This window comes from Carassius gibelio, chromosome A1, assembly GCF_023724105.1.
Source record: "Carassius gibelio isolate Cgi1373 ecotype wild population from Czech Republic chromosome A1, carGib1.2-hapl.c, whole genome shotgun sequence".
NCBI lineage: Eukaryota > Metazoa > Chordata > Actinopteri > Cypriniformes > Cyprinidae > Carassius > Carassius gibelio.
In genome coordinates, this window is record NC_068371.1 from 15566569 (window position 1) to 15578330 (window position 11762).

The 11762-nt window shown below is 36.4% G+C and overlaps 3 long non-coding RNA genes across 3 annotated transcripts; 2 read left to right on the forward strand and 1 right to left on the reverse strand.

Annotated features, from left to right (window-relative positions):
* Window positions 1–400: 400 nt before the first annotated feature.
* LOC128014582 (uncharacterized) lies at window positions 401–3820 on the reverse strand. Its single transcript, XR_008183585.1, has 4 exons — window positions 2973–3820; window positions 2795–2829; window positions 1813–1847; window positions 401–1394 (listed from the first exon to the last, which is right to left on the reverse strand). It is a non-coding gene; the product is annotated as an uncharacterized LOC128014582 (long non-coding RNA).
* Window positions 3821–5885: 2065 nt separating this feature from the next.
* On the forward strand, window positions 5886–9375 carry LOC128014682 (uncharacterized). Its single transcript, XR_008183635.1, has 3 exons — window positions 5886–6350; window positions 6445–6532; window positions 9067–9375. It is a non-coding gene; the product is annotated as an uncharacterized LOC128014682 (long non-coding RNA).
* Window positions 9376–9380: 5 nt separating this feature from the next.
* Window positions 9381–11214, forward strand: LOC128014636 (uncharacterized). The gene is made up of 3 exons (XR_008183609.1): window positions 9381–9594; window positions 10459–10624; window positions 11134–11214. It is a non-coding gene; the product is annotated as an uncharacterized LOC128014636 (long non-coding RNA).
* Window positions 11215–11762: the final 548 nt, after the last annotated feature.

Here is an 11762-nt window from a genome sequence, read left to right on the forward strand (position 1 = left end):
CGTGACGTTGATGTATGGTTGAAATCACAACGCTGATTCACTGTTGAAATCCCGACGTTGAATCAACGTTGAAAAACCTTTCGATTTTGCAAATTGGATCAACGTTGAAATCACGACGTGGATTCACCGTTGAAATCGCGACGCTGTTTCACCGTCTTACCTGCATTATGGGTGAATTAGGGTAGTGCTGCAGCCCTGGGATGAAAGCTGAATGAGGTGTTGATTTTGAAAAGTTAATCAGCGTTGATAACACGACGTTGTTTCCCCGTCGTACCTTGCACCGTGTGTAAATACACCTAGATCCTAGTGGGCATTTAGATCAACAAGGTACATGCAAGGCTAAAAATCTAATGACTGGCAGCAATGGCTTTACAAACAACTTCAATAAACTACCACATGCTCAAAATTGTCAAACAGCAGTTTAATTTTGGAAACATACTGTATAAAACAGATGAAAATAATCCCACACTTTATTATGCAGAGTATGCATGGAGGTAATGCTAAAAACATGTAGTAGAACAATCCAAATACAATAATATTTAAAGGTTTTTGTGAAATAATTTGGCACATAAATGCATATTTTTTTGCAGCACTTACAAGACAAACCCTTGTACCTTTATGACTGAAACCAGTGGATCTTTTATTTTGGTGGAAACCTACAGTTTCTGTCAAAAACATGTTTTAGTAATGTGTCTCATTTCAAGAGTTGTGTACATTTGTGCAGTGAAAATGTGTTGAACAGTTCGAGAAGGGAACCTTCCACCAGTTGATTTCTAATGGGAACCCCCCCGGACTGTGTCTTCTTTACCGTGGGGAATGCAGAATGAGATTTCTACCGCAGGGCACTCTAAAATGTTAGAACCAGCAGCCTTAGTGTATACAGTGTGGTTGTGCTTCGGGTGATCCTTGAAAGTGTCCCAGCGCTAGGTCCTTTCTGACACCGTCCCCTCCACTCTCTCCCACTTGTGCACTTTCTGTACCGTCCTGTATAAACATTTACATTTAATCATTTAACAGACGCTTTTATCCAAAGCGACTTACGAATGAGAAGAACAGAAGCAGTCAGGTGTACAAGCGAACAACAACAGGATACAAGTGCCATGACAAGTCTCAGTTAGTCTAGTTCAGAACGCATAGCCAGGTTTTTTTTTTTTTTTTTTCAATATGAAAGACAAGAAAAGAAGGAAAAGTGCTAGCATTAGTTGGTTAAGTTCTGGTGAAAAAGATGAGTCTTAAGATGTTTCTTGAAAATGAGTAAAGACTCAGCAGCTCGGATTGAGATTGGGAGGTGATTCCACCAGCTGGGCACAGTCCAGGAAAAGATCCGTGAGGGTGATTGTGAACTTCTTTGGGATGGCACCACAAGGAATCGTTCACTTGCAGAGGGCAAACTTCTGGAGGGAACATAAGATTTAACCAGTTTGTTTAGATATGTTCACAATGTTTGACAATAACTTTGATATTGTGAAATATATTTAACTGAAAACTGAATGCAAAATAAATCACACAATATTTTCACTTTACAGTTCAGTAACAGTGAGGTTGGAAACAAAGTGGACAACACAATTCATTAAACACTTAATGTATTCAGATGAAAATGTACAATATTAACAAATTATTCACAAGCAGTGTTTTCAGAGCCCCCAGTTACACTTTTTTTAATCAGAACACTAACATTACAGTGTAGTAAAACAAGTCAAATCAAATTCAGTACATTTTTATTAAACTAAGCACAATCAAAACCTATCACAAAAGGTCAAAGCATCTCTAGCAGAAGTGACAGTGCAATGTAGCAGATGAACAATTTCTTACCAATGTTTCAAGAACAAGCTGGATCCTTGATGACTCTACAAGGGGAAAGAAGAAAGAGTTTACTGAAAAGTTCTTAAAAAGCAGGATTTCATATTATACCATTTCTTTAAACCATTGATCTCAAACTCAATTCCTGGAGGGCCACAGCTCTGCACAGTTTGCTCCAACCATAATCAAACACACCTGATTCAGCTAATCAAGGTCTTCAGGATTACTAGAAACTTCCAAGCAGGTGTGATTTGGAGCTGGTTGGAGCTAAACTCTGCAGAGCTGTGGCCCTCCAGGAATTGAGTTTGAGACCACTGCTTTAAACCATTGATTCTCAAACTTTTTATAAGTACCACTTCAGAAAATATTTGTTATTAAATATTAAGTTGCACCATAATGACCAACATTACATTTCAGCAGTGTAGTAGGCCAAACTATTCAGCTACAGGTCTATAGTTAAAAAATGAGGCAGTTTTATTCTAATAAGAAAATTAATTTTCAGACACTTTACCATGGTAAATACAGTTTGAACATTAACACTACAACTGTGCTTACATACACAGGTAAATGAAAAAAAAAAAGTTTAAATTAAAATTTAATTTTAAATGTAATTATGTAACAAAAGTTACAAAACTGTACTGTACTTTAACTGTAACATACTTAAATGTGCAAAAAAAAAAACTTACTCAAAGATTAAGTTAAAATGTATTAACATTAATTAGTTTAATTTAGTGATTCACCTGCATAACAACTAGAGGGGGCCTGACACTTTGAGAACCATGGCTTTAAACAATCCTTTTTTATTTCTTTTTTCATTTTCATTAATTCATTAAAATTATATTATTTAAATACCGACATTTGCACTTATATGTTGCAGAAAACACTTTGAAACTATTATAAGAATACAAACATATATAACACACCTAATGCATGGGATTCATATCAGGAAAATATGGGAAAATCTCTAAAAGACAGACATTAACACATAACTCACCAGTAACACATTAGGTGAGCATCTAACTTGATCATCTGTGATAAAGCAATGCAAAAATAGACACACGGGTATTTATTTATCTGCAGGTTACATGTCCTTTTAACTACCCATTTGTAAACTCTGGTAATACTTTACTATTTTCAAAAGATTATAAAGATAAAGTTAGCGATTTTCTTACCTCATTTTGACAGGATGTTTTCAGGACCTCGCAGAACACCTGACCTTTCTTGTGTTCACAGTTTTTGTTCTCCATTGACAGGTCACGACTCAAATTCGCTCAAAATAAATAAAAAATGTACAGGCAAATATGAAAAAATTCGGGACCGACCGAGCAGTCAGTTATAACGAGCAGCAGCTCACAGTTAGCCGCCTCAGTCACTCACAGAAAGACGACAACAACGGTCATATTTTTAAATGTAGAAAAGCGCGAACCGATTAATTGTCCAGTTTCCTGAATGACAGCCAGATTAACCAATCATGATAGAAGTAATAAAATAAAACTACCAATGGGAGTTGTTTCAGTGTGATAAAGCAGCGAAATGTATAGTTTTATTGTTGTTAATGATGATAATATTTAACATATACCTTTAGATTTTAGAATAGGTATCATGACTAAAATATTTTTAAATGCTATTAAAATAATAATTAATTTAAATAATTTAATATAAATAATTTAAAAGCTTGTTAACCTTTTTCTACCATTTAGCATTAAACATTTTTAACATTGTTTCATTAAAACAACTGACCTTATTTCAACCATATTTCAATGTTGAAAGTTGGTCATGTGCTGGAAGTTTTTCAACAGTTCATCTTTAAACGTTGAATCAACGTTGTTTCAACGTTGAAACCACAACTGACCTTATTTCAACCATATTTCAACATTGAAAGTTGGTCATGTGCTGGATGTTTTTCAACCATTCAGCTTTAAACGTTGAATCAACGTTGTTTCAACGTTGAAACCACAACTGACCTTATTTCAACCATATTTCAACGTTGAAGGTCGGTCATGTGCCGGCTGGGACGTATCACTTTTAATTTATTTTTTATGTCCCTTTACGCAACAGGGACACATCATAGATTAATACAAACGCGAAACAGCAATAATCAATCTTTCCTTTATTCTGATTGGGATCTAATGTGGTCGGAGCTGCGTTCTCTGGAATCCCCTCAAGCGGTGGACTTCTACGTTCCGATTGGTTGCTGCCCAACCGCGTCATAGCTCATTACCATAATGTTGCCTTGATTTCATCTCTCCTCGACGCTCGCCGCTGCTCGACGCCAGCTTAACGTACATTGAGAATGAATGAGTTCCGGCCACTTTGACGCTCTCGACGCCGGCGGTGTGAACGCACAGTTATGATAGTCACGGTGTCTCACACACACACACACACACACACACTGTCGCTCACTCGCGCAAGCACACACACACACTCACTCACTCACTCACTCACTGTTGCTCGCTCACATACTTAATTACTCTTGACAGAACCGTCGTGGAGGACCGTTAAAAATTAAACATGCTAGTCTTTTTGTCATGATGTCGTTAAGCATCGCAGACGCTACATTGGTTTTCGCCTATTATGACAAGCTATACAAGATGAAACTATTGAATCTTGCGTCCCGACGCCCGTTGTCGTTTACAAATCCCCACGACACCCTACGTCAAACGGATCTGTTAAAATCGTGTAATCTGAGCCAGGCATTAATTTAACGTTTGACATTCGTTACACATACCTTCCAACTCTGTGCATTTAATGTTTTCAGCCCAAACCCAACTCCGATATACAAATAACGCCCGTCTTGTGCATGTTCAAAGTATATCTTGCAAAATTCCAGACAAACTTGTGAAGTGTGTTCTTTGTGGTCTGCCCATCACTCTTTCCCTGTGTTTAAAATAGTGTGATTAACGTTACCTGATTCTGCCCTATCTATAAGTCATATACATTTTATTCATTGTATTAAATACGTTTTTTGAAACTTAGCAAATGTCTCTTTGACTCTTAGATTTTGAAGTTGATGGGGAAACTGTCAATGCTGGTCTAACGGATCACATGATAGCACAACTTTTTGAGAAGTCTTTTAAGAAGCAAGTTAAATTTATCAAACTTATCCAACAACTTAAAGAGAACCAGAGTGAAGAACTGTCTGAAAGTCTGACTACACCTTCAGCTTTGAGGCAAGTATTAGTATTTTTTTTTTATTTATGTTCCTTTATATTTTCTTCTGATTGACTGACTTTCTTTAAGTCCTTAAATTTATTATTTTTTTTGCCAGAATGACATTGATGTCAGTCTTGATAAAGCACAGTAAAACTGCACTTCAAATTCAAGTCTGAAAGATTTCACAGAAGTCACTTTATTAAAAGTCTATTCACCCAAAACTCTGATGCTTCAAAACTTCAATGAAGAGATCGCAAAATAAGTCCAAATGAATTAAGTCGTTTGATTAATTTGTTTATTTAAAATCTGGCCATCATTTTATGTTGCAAAAAGTGCATAATGCTGCTAATTTTTGTTGGTTTCAACATACAATTCTGTGAAGTGATTTCAGTATATGTGAGTACTTTTAGAACATTCCAGAACATTTTATCAATAGCTGCGTTTACATGGACACTTGTAATTGAATTGATGGCTCAATCGGACTAAAAACATGTAAACACCTTGATCGATGCGATTTAGCTTGATCCGGATGAAATTTCGATCGGATTGAATTGGGTGGTTTATCCCTTTTGTAATCCGATCGAGAGAACATGTAATTACTTGCTCGGATTGAAAATCGAAACCGAAAGGACTGTGCAATGACATTAAATAGCGTAATGACGTATGACGCGTGGAACGAGCTGTTCTTCCTGTTGAATTAAGTGTTATATTAATACGTTTCCCGTCATTCTAAAATCCTCATTTCACTCACGTCTCTGTGAAGTGAAGCAGGACAACGTCCCACCAGTCCTTGTTTTGGATTCTCATCCACAGACGTCTGGTTTTGGCCGTGGGGAGGGGCATTTTTCCTGCGTGATCAATAAGCAGCATGGCAAACCGGTTAATCTGCTCTAAATTATGACCAGAGATGAATTAATATTACGTCTGCTGTTTAAAACAAATAAATAACCAATAAAGGAGAATATTTATGCGCGAACAGCGGGAAACTGTATAAAACATCAAATCTGATTTGAAACTTGTGACGTATAAACGCGCACATCAACCCGATTACTTTATTTATCATTCATGTATACACCTTGTTCAGATTCATCATTTGTATTTATTTCATTCTGATTGTGTCCATGTAAACGTAGCTAATGCTGTTAAAATTCAGGCATCATTTTGGTCACTACAATCATGATATGAACATTTCATACTGTTTCGTTTCTATTCTGCGTCATTCCTCTAAACAGCCAAGAGCAAAGAATTCCAGCCCCATTTCCTCTTGTCTTCTCACTACCAAAATTCCCAAAGGATGTTCAGTTAAAATTGGATAACAAAGAACCATGTCATAAGATCAGCACTTACCGGCATAAAATTGTACGAGTGCTGCACGAGACTATGGCTCAGCACACACTGTAAGTTTAATAAACACTATTTTGTTTTTTAAATTCCAAACCCTGGTAAACATTTGTAGTAACTTTGCACACTTTTTTTTTAATCTTCTGATAGATATCCTTCAAACAGTGACTATGTTTGCGCTGTCAAGGCTCTTATCTCCAAATACCCTTTCCTGAGAGATGCAGAGGGAAATGGATATGTAAGTCAGCTGTTTAATTAAATTTTTTTTTTTACATTAATGTAATTTATAGATCTGTTTTTTTTTCTCGCTACAGGTTTAAATGTTTTTTGAAAATTCTTTTATGGCAATATTCATTAGTTCAGTGCAGAAAAATAGCGATTTATAGTGGCAAGCTGAAGAGACTTTCTGGTGAAAAAAAGTCCACATACAGTAACATACACATTTAGGTCTTTATTTTATTACACTTTATCTATTTGCGTCTGTAGATTTCTCAATAATTCAACAAAAGTTGGCATTCTAAATCATCCCACTAATCCGTGATCTCTGTCTGCTCCCTGTCATCACATACATGGTTAGAAAGCTCTCTCCCTCTTCTGTACAATGCTGTCAGATACAAATATGGTAATTTCCTTTTTGATCAGCAACCAATCGTTGCATGGCAACTCCCGTAAAACCGTTAGTCTGCTATGAGTGAGAGATGGAGAGGAGGAGTGCTAAAGTAAAACCCTGCCCTCTTTTCTATATTCAGTTTCATTTGGAAATGGGGGTGGCCGATATGGCAAAAATATCATATCACGATTTTTTCCAGGAAATTCACAATTTTATCACAATTTTTTTTTAGTGTTGTTTTTACTATTTTGTGACTGAGCATTATAGCCAAACTAATGTCCATATTTTAAAAACAAAGCCTAAGCTAACTGTGTGTGTGTGTGTGTGTATATTAGGGGTGTAACGATACGCGTATTCGTATTGAACCGTTCGGTACGACGCTTTCGGTTCGGTACGCGGTACGCATTATGTATACCGAACGGTTCGTTGGAGTAATTAATTATATTTGAAAAAAAAAAAAAAAGAGAGAGAGAGAGAAATATAATGATATGCGTTCAACAAGGTAGCCCAATAACCCAAACAACGTAACAGGCAACGCCCCTGACACTCCCGAAGAAGAAAAAAACACCATCTTATATGTTTATGTTAGGCTACTCAGCAGGTGCTCGCTCACTCAGTACACGCTGAAGGCTCGTTGCAAAATAGCCAATGCGTTTAACAGACTAGAAATGAGAAGATCCTCCAATAACCAACAGGTCTGGTGTTTGGGTGCACTTTGGATTCCCTTTAAGCTATAATGGTGATGGCAAGAGAGTGGTGGATAAAAAAACAACGGTATGTCGCATCTGCAACATGACAGGGTACACCAGCGGGAATAAAAAAAAAAAAAAAAAAACACCAGCGTGAATATCTGGGATATATGCGTCAGTACTATCTGGGAAAAGACGAAAAAAAGGAGAAACATGCACGCAGCAAACTATCCCTGCAGCATTTAGAAACTATAGCTTACAGGGAATCCAACCCAAACACCAGACCTGTTGGTTATTTTAGGATCTTATATTTCTGGTCTGTTAAAGGCATTCGACATTTTGCAACGAGCCTTCAGCGCGTGCTGAGTGAGCGAGCGCCTTAGGGGCCGTTCACATATCGTGCCTAAAAACGCATGGAAAACGCTAAGCGCGTCTTTCTCCTCCTTTCCAAAGCGCTCGGGCAGAAGCGCTCATGAGGCGTCTGTCTTTGCTAAGCAACAATGACGTGCTCTCTCCATGAGACGCGGAAATTTCAGCGAAGGATAAATGGATTTGCAGCTCTAAAAATCGCTTGCAGTAGCTCTGCTACTAAATTTATTTCAAAATTGCAATCCATATACAACTATGATCAGCTGATCCTTCATCTTGGCTGAGCTCTCAACGTTGTTACGGGAAAGGATGAAGCTGATTGGTTAGTTCTTGTCACATGACCCGCGGTGCGCTTGCGGCATTCTGAAAAGTTGAGATGTTTTTACATTTTGCTGTATCTAAAACGTATCGAACCGAACCGAACCGAACCGTGACATCAGTGTATCGTATCGAACCGAACCGTGAATTTTGTGAACCGTTACACCCCTAGTGTATATATATATAAAGTCGTTTGTTGTAACTTCCGGTTCACGGGGACTTGCTCGCCTTGCTCAGTCGTCCAATTTCAAAACGGTTTTCACATGATGAATTTTGAGTTCGTAAGCTTTCGAATGCTTCCTTATCTATGATGATTACTAAAATGTGATATTAAAAAAAGGCAATAAATAAGAGCGCCAATCGTCCCGCTAGCAGGATGTGACAGTTAATTAAACCTGTTTTTCTCAAAATTCCGTTCCTGAAAATCATAGCGATCAGCTGACTTAAGATAACCATAAAGTGTTACCAACAATGTATGAAAAACAGATTTCGAAAGGGCTTGAAAGGGTTTAATACGATATCAATTACGTAATCATGGCATCCATAATCGTAATCGCGTTTGGAAATTAGATTAGTGAATTTTGATTAGGGCTGCACAATTATTTTCTTTTACAATTGAAACAAATAGATGCTACACAAATGAATCTCAGATTTAGTTTACTGTTTCATGACCCTTTTTGGCTTTTTTTCAACCATCGATTAGTATGGCACATTTTAACTGCCTTCCCAGAAAACACTAACTTCAGCTTGACATAGTTTTTTTTTTTTTTTTTTTTTTTACAACAGCATACCTGGCACATGTCCCTGAAAAGAAAATTTAAAACTGAAAGGTCCCCACTTGTTAACGAAGAGGAGGTAAAAAAGATTAAAATGAAATATGGTCACAATGTAAAGAAACCTGGAGAAAAAGAGGCTAGTTGTCAGAGAACCAGCAGATCTGTGGTAAGCAATGTCTAGCAGTGATACATCACAATATAAAACACTAAACTACAGCTTTAAACTGTAGTCTTTCATCAAAGGAATAATTCACTCAGATTATATATGACTAAATCTTGAAACCTGTAATCTTGTCATTACATGTGTTTTGCATTATAGGCAGATGAAGACTGTGTCTCTTCTATTGGTGAGGATGCTATTTCAATCAATGCCCATGTGAAGACCTTACAGGACCAGTACAAGAAGACCCAACCAGATGCTGCAATAGTGGATGAAAAAATGAAACAAACATTTGCTTGGAGGAGGAGGGAAATAACCAATGGCATTCCTACTGCAGAAATTTTTCAGAAATATCCCTTCCTCAGGACCCCTTCAGTTGTAAGTAAGAAAAAAAAAGCTTATACATATTGTTTACTGTTTTCCATACAATGGTAGCGGATTATTACTTAAAAAAAAAAAAAAAAAAACAATTCTGAAAGCATAAAAATTACTGTCCATGTTACTTGTGCAAAAAAAAAAAAAAAAAATGTCTGTGGACATGCACCTCCCGGAAGGTTTTTTTTTTTTTTCATTTTAAAGATAAATTCATTAATCACCACTTTAAATTAAATCAGAATCATCCTCTCGTTTTCTGTGATTCCCTAGTTATTTTTTTTTTAATATTGAAAATTATTTTAATCGGGGCATTTGTCCTGTCAGGCAAGTACAATTCTCTTTCACTTGTCCCTTAAAAAAACACATGTGTCACAGACAAGCATTATTATCGAGCCCTGATATGTTTTCCTTGAATGTATTTCCCTGAAGAGAATTACGTTGTTGAAAACGAAAGTAAAAGTGTCACACGTTCTTTGCGTTTTACAGTAATGAGAGTTCTGTGTCTTTATTAAACTCAACGTATTATAACGATTTATATGTCCTCCACTCTTGATTAATTGAAATGTTATGTTTTTATACGAAATTTGACTTAGGCGGCCGCCTCGTAATTCTCTGCAGGAAAAACCCTGCTCTCCTTTGAACATTCAAGAGTGCATGAGAGAAGCCCATTCACAATAGCTGTGCATAAATGCTGCTTAAGTGAAAACAATATTTTTGTGTAAACAACACAATATCTCAATGTGGGAACAAGCTTTTGAAAGTTCCCATTAGAGCATGGTGTGTGAACTGTAACTTTATACTATGGTGAGAAAAGAAATAACATTAATTTAAATAGTTTTTTTTTTTTCTTCTGTATTTGTATTTCAGTTATTCCAGGAAATGGGTCGAATGCATGCCGTAAATTTAAGCCGGTGTTTCCAGGATTCCTTCAGCAAAATTGTGTCCAATGTTTTGAGTTTGGCTAAGGGGAAATCCGTTATAGAAGCACATTACATGGATGCCAGAAGAGAAGCTGTTGCAGAGAGTCTTTGTGGTATGCATGTTTTCTGTTTAGACAGCTTGTATTGAAAATACAAATTGAATATTGTACGTCTTTATACCTGCTATAAGGTGCCTGGGGGCAGGATGTTAAATCACTAATTCGAGAGTAAAACGTTCACATTTTTAATTGTAGTGTTTGTTCTCTAACTGAACTAAATTACTTTTATTACCATAAGAACATTGGGAAAGTAATGTAACTGGTGTTGCAGCTGAGCACCGGTAACAATAATATGGTTTGTTGAAGAAAAATTGTATGAAACAGTTCCACTACCCAAAGTAATTACCAGAAAAACCTGAAAAGCACTGTTTATTTTATTTGTATCTTTGCTTTATTGTATTTATTTTTGCAGTTGCTTGTAGTTTGATTTATTTTTTTTGTCAGTAGACTTTTTCTGTGAACATGACATGTACCGAAACTATGACCCTTAAAACCATGATACAAACTGAACCGTGAGCAATTTGAACTGTTACACCCCTAATACCTATTCAATGTCTTTTTAGATATGGATTTTCGTGCTGCTCTGGTTTTACTTCCGGTGATTTTCAGGGAGAAAGTGGACGATTATGTCACAATCAGACAGGTATTTAATGCAAAGAATCTAAAGCAAATAGGTATGCACCGAAATTGATTATTTTCATTTATTGGCTTGTATGTTTTAAATTCAGAATCATTAAATAATTTAATTTATTAAAGTCTTTTAAAATTTATAAAAAAAAAAAAAAAAGAAAAGAAATTATTTTTAAAAAGTAATTTTTTGGTTTTTGGCCAAGTGCATCTAGAAGTTTTGGCCCTGAATTTATTCGGTGCATCCCTAAAAGTAGGATAATATAAAAACTATTCTGGCTTAAGTGTAGATAGACAGTTGTAGCTAGAACATGAATTTAGTCATTGGAAACATGAATTTAATCCAGATTTACTTTTGATGTTTTTTCCATTCTGTTTAGGAAGAACCAGCCACACCATATCCCATTGTACAGATTTTGGGAGTGTCTAACTGGAAACAGGTCTTCAGCGAGAAGAGAATTTTCAGCACTGTGAAAATGGAGGGATCTGAAGTTTGCCGAGCAGTTGGGGTGGAGGACGGTGTTCTCTCTGCTTTTTGCATGTATTTTTTATTCAACCTTGCATA